The 12,011-nt window shown below is 33.8% G+C and overlaps 1 long non-coding RNA gene across 1 annotated transcript; it reads left to right on the plus strand.

Moving 5' to 3' along the window:
* The first annotated feature begins 293 nt into the window (after positions 1-293).
* Positions 294-7,143, plus strand: LOC128559877 (uncharacterized). Its single transcript, XR_008372698.1, has 3 exons — positions 294-1,049; positions 1,467-1,611; positions 2,042-7,143. It is a non-coding gene; the product is annotated as an uncharacterized LOC128559877 (long non-coding RNA).
* The last annotated feature ends 4,868 nt before the right edge of the window (positions 7,144-12,011 follow it).

The following is a 12,011-nucleotide window of genomic DNA, read 5'->3' on the forward strand; positions in this document are numbered from 1 at the left end:
AGTTTTCTTCTGAAGAATTACTTCATACCGAAGTTTGCAGGGATTATTGACACTGGTGTGTTTTGTGAACGTATTGTGAAGTGTTATTTTCCTGAGAAAAAAATGTATACACCAAGATACAGCGTCTAGAAATAGATTCGGGAAGTCAGTCAATGGGTATGCTACATCACACACACATTTGCAATGATTTCCAATAAGCTTCGGGCAGAAATCTGCCGAGTTCAGATGGCATTTGTCCAGTCGTTAAAGTCAGTGATAACAGATATTGTATTTCTTTTTCAAAAAGTACTGGATTTTATGGTATCTTACTGTACTGGTTCTGGTTTTTTGCTATATTCGCGAGGCCCTCCATCCCGTGAAAAGTAATCTTCGCTTAAATATTCACCATTAGTATAATTCTAATTCAAGTAGTATGCAATCTTTAAAATTTTGCAAATATTAAGCCTCGCGAACATACTAAAAAATTTCAAAATCGCTAAATTATGTGCTTTTACAGTAACGTCATTTTTATATTTTTATGATAACATTTTGACTTTTTAAGTACGATTTATGAGTGTCAAAAATGACAGATAACCAAATAAATCACTGATTATTTCTAAAAACATTCAATCTGAAAATCTGCCAAGAAGATCATATGGAACAGTAGAATGCAACTTTGGCAAAACATTTCCAGCCTTTTGATTAGGTCTTTACATGGCAGGTAACGAAGTGTGCGACACTCTTCGTGTTCCATACACCATAGCGCTTTATAGAATTATCAAAATATGTATGAGCATTGAATGAACTCTTTGATCTCAATGGTGGGGGTAATATTATCTACTATATATTTATAACACTATCTGTGTCTTGTATTATTTAATATTATAGGTAGTATTGTTGTTGAGTTTGTTATTGCCGGGTCTGCAGCGGATGTGAATTCAACAGTTTATGGCATCTGTGGTGACATCTACAACGGAACACAGTACATCTACAACAACTTTACATTGACGATGTCACCTTACATGCAATTAAACAACACTGACTTCTATGGTGTAAAATGTGGTGATATAGTACGTCATCTTAGTAAATTTGCATATAACATATAGACACGAGAAACTTAAATTGTATTTAAAAAATCATGACGCTCTTTGGAATGTAAAGTAAATATAGAAGTCATCTTAGTAAATACACATGAAGACAGTTTACTGTTATGTTTTGAGATATGCCGTTTGCTTTAGTATGAAATTTTAATGGATTAAAGTACCTGAAACGTACTTAATAAAATGAAAGAATATGAGTGAAAGGTGTTTGCGTAATATACAGGATAAAACTAATTTTGAAAGAAACGCGTCTTATAGGATTGAAGTTCAATTTGAAAAGATACATTATCGTACTTCATATGGCCTTTTTGACACAGCATGATGTATTTTGAAATGTTAAATATCGATTGTAACAATAATTATATGCATTTTTCTATCAAAATTTAGCCAGACGACAAGGAGAACGAAGATACTGCGCTTTCATTTTTGCTTCTTATTTTCATCGCCTCCGCCTTTGGTTTTATTCTTTTGATTGTTGTTGTTGTTGTCGTAATCTGGAGATGTAAAATAGCACCAAAAATAAAGGTGCACGGTATGTATACAATTACGATACCTTGAAAACAATTATTTCAGTGAATATTGTACAAGATAGCTACCGCCATAACGACACTTCCGTTTCTGGTTCACTTCTATTGTACGTTTCTCACTTATAATGAGACAATCGACAAAAAAGGTGCATTGCGTAATGAAAACAGATTGTTTATTTAAGTCGTGCAAGAGTCTATTTTCTCACTTACTTATGACAAAGAAATTCCATTGAATAGTATAAAACTAATAAGTCTTTTGAACGTCAATTTTCTTAGATTTATGTAACGCTACCTTGCTGAGTACTGCTTTCATTTTACATTCTTAATCGAACTTCTAACAAATAAACAATAATATAATGCAGCATATTGTAAATTCTTCCAAATGCAATTAGCTTATAATTCTATGTCAAGAATTATTTCTTAATGTCATTTCAGCATTGGACGCTCCTCGCAAAGATGATAGTCAACAGATATCTGTTGAGGACTTCCATAGAAGTAAAAAACTGTCTTAGTAGTAAGGAAAGACCCAAAGACTCCAACTGAAGATGATTTGGGCACGGACGAATCCAGGCGACCTGTCTCCAGATTTTCTTTGAAAATATAGTGTCATTTAATAACTATTTGTATTAACAGCAAAACGAGAGATTGTATTAAAAGCTGTTTTGCTTGAAATTTTCATTGATGTAGCTGCATTGTTTTGCATTGGTTAGAACTGCTGTTTTACTTTTTATAGTTCTATATCTCTGTATGTCTTACGTTTGAAATAGGCATCTATTGTATATGTTTGAAAACCTTGTACTCGAGTTTTTTTTTTTTGTAATTTAATTTATTTGTATATCATGTCAAGATAATTGTTCAATTTATCAAAATGTTAGGAAAGTAGTCCTAAAATCTCTACTGTCAAATGTGAAAGAAATAATGATAAAAAGAGACATGAATTTTTTATCCGATATATGATCATTCCTTGCAAAAGCATGCTGTTAATGCCATTAATATCAAAAGAAGAGATTTAACTTTAATGGAATTGGTTCTTTCCTCATTCAGATCGCGCACTCCTAATGCTTTACAATCATGCAAGGCATTTTACTGGTCCAATCCTCATGTATTTGGATCCATTTCAGTAAGCTATATATACGAAGCTATTTAAAGATATGTATCAAAAATGTTAACTACAACAAATTATATATTGATAAAACAGTGCAAGAAAAACTCTTTCTTTTTGTAAATATCTTAGTTTTTCTACAACCTGGAAACAGTTATGTTGATTATTGTGTGCACATATGATTCAACGAGGGTGTATTAATATCGCCCGATTTGTAATGTGGTTTTTAAATATCATGCAATCATTACACTTATGTTTGTATTTTATACTTAACCCTTTCAGTCTTACATCTGTGTGTGATCATGATTCTGTGTATCTAACGATTGAAATTGTTATTAATGAATACGAGTGTTCGAAAAGTAATGCAACCATTTTACGGGGTCTACTCTGTAGTTTTTAAATTATATTTATTTTATTAAAAATCTGGTTTATTTTGAATAATTGATTTTTCATCTTCTCTTTAGCAACTGCTTAGTACTTCTGATCAAAGAGGGGAGCAGTTTTGACACCTATGTTCTGATATATATAAAGGTTACTAGACATTTAGAAAAAGACAAACAAATTTCGTTCAAAAATCTCAAGTTACTACATAAAATTCTTATTTAAACAACTATTTTCTTTTGAAACTACATGTATTTATTTGTGGGATGTTATTACATTTCTAAAAGTGGAAATAAATCAGTAGTTTTCTTTTCAAATCGTTATAATTTTATTACAAAGTTTTGGGAGGACTCATATATATTTAGTACGAGAAACTACAAGATACCTACGTTAAGAGTCATTGTCAATTTTGAGAGGTCTACTTCTTTGCGATCATGCATGCAATTCAAAAAAAGAAATACACATTATTATATTTCTTGCTTTATGGAGTTCAACCACATTTTATAGTCATCAGAACAAAAGTATATTTACCAAATCGGATATCATAGTACCCTTATAAAATGTACGTAGATAAGTTTCTTATTGTTTTCTGTTACTGCTGTTGTTGTTGTTGATATTATTTAAATTATTATTATTTTTCGTGTGAAATTTGTATTGAATACAACCAAAACGCTAATATTTACAATTATGTTCCATCTTCTAGTTAAACATAAAAGATAAACAAATATAAAGAGTGGTTGCATTTCCTTTCGGACATCATGCCATCAATATGTTCCAGATATATTCACGCCTAAAAACAACATACTCCTAAACCCATGCAAACAATTTAATGAAACTTCACCCAAGTGATCAGTAGTAACTTTAGTTGTGTATGGTGCATGTAAGGTTCTTTCAGAAAAAATCTGCATAGTAACGGGACTTTGTTTTTGTTAATATACTATATACATAGAGTCTGAATATACAATATTGTGCGCGCCTAATCTCCTTAACCCTTGCACACAATTTAATGAAACTTCACACAAGTGATCAGTACCAAACCCTAGTTGTGCATGGTGCATGTTACGTTATTTTAGATACGTATTCTGCAAAGTTATGGGACTTTGGTTTTTGTTACTATACTATATACATAGTCTGCATATGCAATCTTGTGTGCGCCAAATCTACCGAACCATTGCACACAATTTAATGAAATTTCACACAAGTGATCAGTACCAACCTTACTAGTGCATGGTATAGAGTTATGGGACTTTGATTTTTGTTACTGTTCTATATACATAGAGTCTATATACATACAGTCCACATAATGATGCAATCTTGTGTGCATCAAATTGCATTGGACAGTGTCAGTGCATGCGGGGGTACATTCATCACCTTCAGTGATAGCTCTAGTTGTTTTTGTTCTTTTCATTTTTGTGATTTAATTTGGATATTTCAGTGCCTTGATGTTTGTTCAATAAATTAAAATTTTATGATAGTGCTCCGTTAAATATGAAAGTCGTGTTAAAAAGAAATTTGTAGTTTTATTCAACAAATGATAGCATTATATTAAGGCCATGTTTACGCACTTTATGGAAACGAGAACTACTTTCATTGAAATTGTATTTCAATAACAAGCTCATCCTTAGGTTAAAGCCTCATGTACTTGGACCCGTTTCCACGACATAACATAGGATAAATTTGTATGAATTAAAAGACTTTCTGTAGGCATATATATATATATATAACACTAAAGTCAAACGTATCTGAGCATGTAAGTCATAACATATGAAATAAAGCTTTGTTAAAATCCGTATAAAGGAGAGAACTGTGTATGAAATATAATTTTTGAACAAGTTTGTTAAGCAGGCTGTAGATATTTTATTTTTAAAGTTTGTCAGATGTCATCTTAATCATTTAAAAAACTAAACGGGACGGGTACACAAAATAAAGTAATACCCATTTTGTCTAAAAAACGATTCTGGTTTAGGTGTATTCGTATTCGTTTGTTTCTTTTTATATTTCTTTTTCTACCTTATAATTGGACTTTCTGTTAAAAATGGAACGAAGGCAAAAATCACTAAATACGCTTATGAATGTATGAAAACAAACCGTTTTTTTTTTTAAATATATTAAGAAGTGTGCTTATGACTCTTTTGGCTTTTGTTATTTCTGTGTAAGATAAAAAAACATGTACTAGCTTTTCTAATATGTTACTAAAAGACGTCACGTCAGTTATAAAAACCCAGCCTCCCAGTCTCTGAAGGGCGCCATTTAGAAGAGAATAGCACATGAAACAGTACAGCTGGTGTAACCAAATGCAAATGCATTTTATAAATATTAAATATTAGATATGCTTAGTCTTTTGGTACACAGTTTACTTGTTTTCGAACGAATTTTTCAATTTTTAGTCCTTTATCAGTCCTTAGACTTACCATATCCGTCCGTTATTCCGTCAGTCAATTCATTCAAACTTTAGTGTCCGGTACATAAATCTGTCATTCATCAAGGGATATTAAAATTACTTGGCACAAGTGTGAAACCATATTACGTGCAACATCCATATTCCTAATTGAAGGGTCAAGGTCACACTAGAAGGACAAAAGTCAATAGCGTTTTGCTCCTGTCCATTCCATAACTCAACCATCCCTCAAAGGATATAATATTACTTGACACAAATGTCTCCCATATTAGGATAATTTGGCCTGAACAACATCCAGACACCCACTTTAAAGGACAGGGTTATATTTAAAGATAAAATATATTCAGTATTTTCTCTTGTCCGGTCATTTTTTCATGCATCTATTGATATTCAAATAACAGAGAACAAACATTCACTGTTACTATTAAAAGTGTCAAAAATATATCCAACTCCCAAATCTAAAAGGCCAGGATTGCATTTGCAAATCAATCATTTACTGTGTCTATTTTGTATCAGCTACATGATTTTGCAATCCATCATAATAATACTAAACACTAACACATTGTATTCCGTAAATATGATAATGTGTCTTGCGAAACACCCAGCAACATCAAGGTCGCTTTTTGAGTTCAAAGGTTAACAGGGTCTGTATTCGTTTATCCCAATAACTATTCTATCCATCAAAGGGTTTCAATGTTACATTACGAAAATGTTCTCCATAATAAAATGTTTTACCAGGCGAGACCCATACCCCTGACTTAACGATCAAAGCCACACTCGGAGGTCAAATGTAAACAAATCTGATTTATGGCCTCTTCAAAACGCTTCTATTGTATTATTGTATAGGATTTTAATATTACTTAACAGATTGTTTGCCACGCGAATAAACATAGACCCTTAGTTCAAAGACCAAGATCACATCAAGGTCACACATAGAACATAAAGTCTTAAGGTCATTGTCCTATAGTTTTTCTATAGTTTTCCTCACAAGTAGATGTGTCACAATGAACTGATAAAAATGTTGTTGGTGCACTTTCTTCGGACGTATTTCCTTTTAATTTGATGACGTATTTCATTTTACTTTTACCCTATTTTTTCTCAAATTTGCAAATAAAATGTTAGAAAATTATTTCATTCCTCAAGCACTCTGACTGAAAATTGCTAAGCCTTATTTCCCTATGATAATAAACATTTCTACAAAATCTTAGATATATATGTAGTTCCGAAAAGACAGATAGAAGTGTTGATTGAAATACTACCTGGTTCAGAAATAGTATGTGCGTGAAGTCGTTCCTTAAATTAGTCTAACTGACACTTGCAAGACTACATTACTCTATAATCGTAAACATTTAGCTACAAATTTAAAACATTACTAACCATGTCTTCGTTATGACTCCGGACGGAAGTATGTTTGAACAGCGGAAATAATATTGCGAGGAGAGAGCGAACTTGGCGCCAGTTCTGTACTTACACTGGATAACTTGTCATATAACACAATTTAATATCGTCAATTCGAATATCTGTTTTTTTTATAAGAAAACACAAAAAAATCAATTAGATGTCTACACAGCCTCAGTGTCATATATTCTTGAATAAACCCTTGTGTAGATCGTACGGATATACTATTTGTCGATAATCATAAATAAACTAGTTTCATTATCGATTGTTGGTGTCGTTTTCTTTTACATTCATACTCAAAACCTTTAAGATGTCATAAAAGATGATCTGGAAGCGTTCGCTTTTATGAAATATCAGTATTCTAATCATCTTTAAGTCTGGAAGGTTTCTGGTTTCAGCCCATATGACAATAACAGATAGATTACCCTACCTATAGTTCTTAGTCCGACCCGACCAAAATAGGGTAGATGGATAGCTGTATAGTGATAGAAGGTGACCAGATAGTGTCCGAACTGACAAAATTTCACTACTTCGACTATATCTGAAAGGTTTTCGACCTATTTCGAGCCTCAGACAGAGCTAAACGCTGTAAATGTAAATGTTGGTATAATATATCCAAGATGGAGTGGATGTGGGGGTAGATGTATCCATTTTACACTTTTACTATTTTTGAGTCAATGAAAGTAACCCGGGCCATTGATAATTATGGACTTTGATTCAGATTTTGCGGACAAGAAAGCAAGATACAAAGTCGAATGTTTTGTTTAGTATCTCTAATGAATAACATAGAGCTGGCATTAGATATGTCGTAATATATTCTTTGAAGACGATTAAGAAGCTATTACAAATGTGTTAATTACAACCAATTAACCAGGTAAAAAATATGAACTTAGCTAGGTTTACATCATTTTCTAATTCTACTGCGAAAATAGTGTCAAGTTTCTGACTTGGAAACTATTCCATGACAGTACATTCTTAGACTTGGCGATATTTTAGCTGTCATTACTGGTTGTGTGGCTGAACGAGCTTACAAGGTATTCGCATACCTTATCTGAGGTATTAGTATCACGTTACTTATTTTAATCAGATTTTAAATGCTATATTATGGTCATTAAAGTCTTCCGTAAAAAGAAAATATCTTTTTGAAAATATATGTAGCTGTTGAAACAATGTGTTCCAAATCTTAAACAACGTGGGACATCTTAATAATACTGTTTGTTCTGATCTGATCTACAAATGCTACTTTTCGTACAATTGCGTTTTAAGATAAAGGCATTTGAGCGTAAGACAATTAGCAAACTGCAACTATCTGCTTTTATCTGATGACATGATTTGAACCTTTTGATTAGACATAATGAACGCTTGTTAAAACCATTTATCTTGTTTTTGTAAAAAGGTATTTTAGCGTAAGACAATTAGCAAACTGCAACTATCTGCTTTTATCTGATGACATGATTTGAACCTTTTGATTAGACATAATGAACGCTTGTTAAAACCATTTATCTTGTTTTTGTAAAATGTTCCACTTTAGGTGCATATGTCCGGATTGATGTAAATTTCCAAAATTTAGAAGATGAAGTAACGGAGATGGATTCAAAAGAAACGGGAAACATATTTCTAGTATACATGTGGATATTAGCTGCACTGATGACATCGGCAACATGTTATGGTGCGTAAATAATTTATCTTATTACGAACTCATTTACAACACCGTTAAGTTTCAATGGAAACTGAAATGCCAATATTTTTCCATATTGCCGTTCAATTTTTATGTCTAATCGGGTGTGTGACGTCATTTATAACGTCAGATTCATGTATGTAACCGCGTTTAAAAGTTCTTTAACGGCGGTATTTTGAATTTCACTGAGGCTTGATAACAAATTTGTATCATTTATTTTGTAATTTCTAGTGTAGATGCGTATGTAATAGAAAGAATATTAGATTTGCATCAAGAATTATGCAGTCGTTCTCTGGCGGAATGATACTGCGCTCCGGAAGTCGCGCAATAGCAATATTTCCGCTGTAGATCTCGTGCGTATTTCTCGATACAAATCTAATAACCTATGATTATTGATAAGAGGCGTTAATTAGACAACGCGACTAAGAGTTAAACGTTTTAGTGATTTAATTTGTTTAAGCTTCGTCTTCGGCTTTCCACTTGAGAAATATTTATCCATCGTTAAAGTGTGCTTATCATGTGAATGTGACTAGAAAAATGCAAACAACGAAAACTAAGGCAGAAAAATACTTACACCGAAAGTTTTGCAAAAATAACAGTTTTCGATCGTTTTTATTAGCAATGATAAGTTCTTCCGCTATTGTCTGCAATTGTAAACAAGAGGGCCATAATGGCCCTATATCGCTCACCTGTCATCAATGCACTTAAGGACAAGAAGGTCAAACAAGAAGCTGCGTTCAATAAACGCTTGATGCCCCTGGTGGCATCCTTGTCGATACAAAGCAACCCAAGTCCAAAACGAGGTCAAGGTCAAACTGAGGTCAGGTGATGTTTGAAGATGAGGAATGGTCACAGGTTACATCTGGATTAGTATTAAGTCATTCTAGTAAGTGATGTTAGAGGAAACGGTCCCATTTGGTTAACCAAGAGATGACCCATACAAAGTCCAAAACGAGATCAAGGTCAAGGTCAAACTGAGGTCAGGTGATATTTGAAGATGAGGAATGGTCACAGGTTACATCTGCATTAGTATTAAGTCATTCTAGTGTGGGGTATTGAAGCTAGACGAAACGGTCCCATTTGGTTAACCAAGAGATGGCCCATAAAAGCCACCTAAGTCCAAAATGAGGTCAAGGTCAAGGTCAAACTGAGGTCAGGTGATGTTTGAAGATGAGAAATGGTCACAGGTTACATCTGCATTAGTATCAAGCCATTCTAGTAAGGGGTATTGATGCTAGACGAAACGGTACCATTTAGTGAACCTCGTACGGACGGACGGACGGACGAACCGACAGGACAATCACTATATGCCTCCCGCATCAGTAGGTGCCGGGGGCATAAAAATCATAATCAAGATCAATCAAAAGAATCATGAGAAAATATAGTTGAAATTTTCTTAAAGGTACAGATATGTCAAAATACACCTATAAATTGGAGGTACCATCCATGTTGTACCACAGGAAAGTGGTCTCGGTTTTTCCCTACGGCCAATAATAAAAAAGTTACTAAATAAGCTATTTATAGTAACATAAAAGGGACGTAATTAAAGAAAAATTATTGTAAGTGAACAAAAGAAGGATCTGCCAAATAAATACAAGAGCACTGCAATGCAACGCAAATGCAGAGCAATATACACGCAAAACAAAGTCATATGACCTTTGACACCTAAGTGTGACCTTGACCTTGAAGTGAGCCATCCGAAACATGCGCTCTGCACATCGTTTTGATGAGGTGAACATTTGTGTCAGGTTTCTTTGAAATCCATCAAGGGGTTCAAGAGTTACAGAGCGGAAGGAAAATTGCTAACCACCAGACAGACAGACAGACACCGAGGTGATAACATAATACGTCTCTTAGGGCGTATAAATAGGAATCGAGATCTTATGGTGATACAAGTTGTGTGCAAGTTTGGTTAAAATCAAATCATAAATAAAGCTGCTATTATGCAGACAAAGTCAAAATAGCCAATTTTGGCCATTTCAGGGGCCATAACTCTGGAACCCATTGTGGGATTTAGCCAGTACAAGAAAGGAACCAAGATCTTATGGTGAAACATGTTTTCGTGCAAGTTTGATTAAATTCAAATCATAAATGAAGCTGCTATTGTGCAGACAAGGTCAAAATAGCTAGTTCTGGCCCTATCAGGGGCCATAACTCTGGAACCCATAATGGAATCTGGCCAGTGCAAGAAAGGATCCAAGATCTTATGGTGATACAAGTTGAATGCAAGTCTGGTAAAAATCAAATCATAAATAAAGCTGCTATTGCACAGACAATGTCAAAATAGCTAATTTTAGCCCTTTCATGGGCCATAACTCTAAAACCCATTATGGGATCTGGCCGGTTCAAGAAAAGAAACGAGATCTTATGGTGACACAAGTTTTGTGCAAGTTTGATTAAATTCAAATCAGAAATGAAGCTGCTATTGTGCAGACAAGGTCAAAATAGCTAATTTTGGCCCTTTCAGGGGCCATAACTCTGGAAGCCATAATGGGATCTGGCCAGTTCAAGAAAGGAACCAGGATCTTATGGTGATACAAGTGTATGCAAGTCTGGTAAAAATCAAATCATAAATAAAGCTGCTATTGTGCAGACAAGGTCAAAATGGCTAATTTTGGCCCTTTCAGGGGCCATAACTCTGGAACCCATAATGGGATCTGGCAAGTTCAAGAAAGGAACCAAGATCTTATGGTGATACAAGTTGTGTGCAAGTTTGGTTAAAATAAAATCATAAATGAAACCACTATCGTGCAGACAAGAAATTGTGGACGAACGACGGACGAAGAGTGATCACAAAAGCTCACCGTGACTACGTGACAGGTGAGCTAAAAACAGGGAATCACAAAAGCGCGACAGACATTGTTAAACTGGTACATCACATATTGCATCGCAATATTTTGTATCCATTTCTGTAAAGTTGAAACTAATTATGCAGGTCTTTTTATGTTTAACAGAACCTCTAGAAGGTTTAAGTTGCTCATTAAAATACATTTTGATATTTTTTAACAATTAACTCTTCGATCCTATAAATTGTCGGATCATGTAAACTTTCGGTATTTACTCAAACCTTCCATTAAGAATCACAATTACGCATTTTAAAGTTAATCTAATCAAGTGATAGGTTTGACCCATTTGAGAACTAATGATACTGATATTGTATCTATAATGCATATTGGCTTATAGCAAAAACATTGACTTTTATTCAGCTTTAGCTCACCTCGTGTCCGAACGGCTAAATTGATTTCACGAAAAAATAAGAGAGTCAACAAGACCGTGAGAGTTTTGTCACAATAGTGGTGCAGATGATCTCTCTAGCGTAGGTTAGTCGGTTCTAGAATCGATCCATATTCATTTTGTAACATATTGTGATATTAAAGGTTGTAACCTATGTTTGTTCATTAAATAATACGTGGCAGCAACACACATTTATCGCCCTTTTAACTGATTG

The sequence above is a fragment of the Mercenaria mercenaria genome, chromosome 10 (genome assembly GCF_021730395.1).
Source record: "Mercenaria mercenaria strain notata chromosome 10, MADL_Memer_1, whole genome shotgun sequence".
In the NCBI taxonomy this organism is placed as follows: Eukaryota; Metazoa; Mollusca; class Bivalvia; order Venerida; family Veneridae; genus Mercenaria; species Mercenaria mercenaria.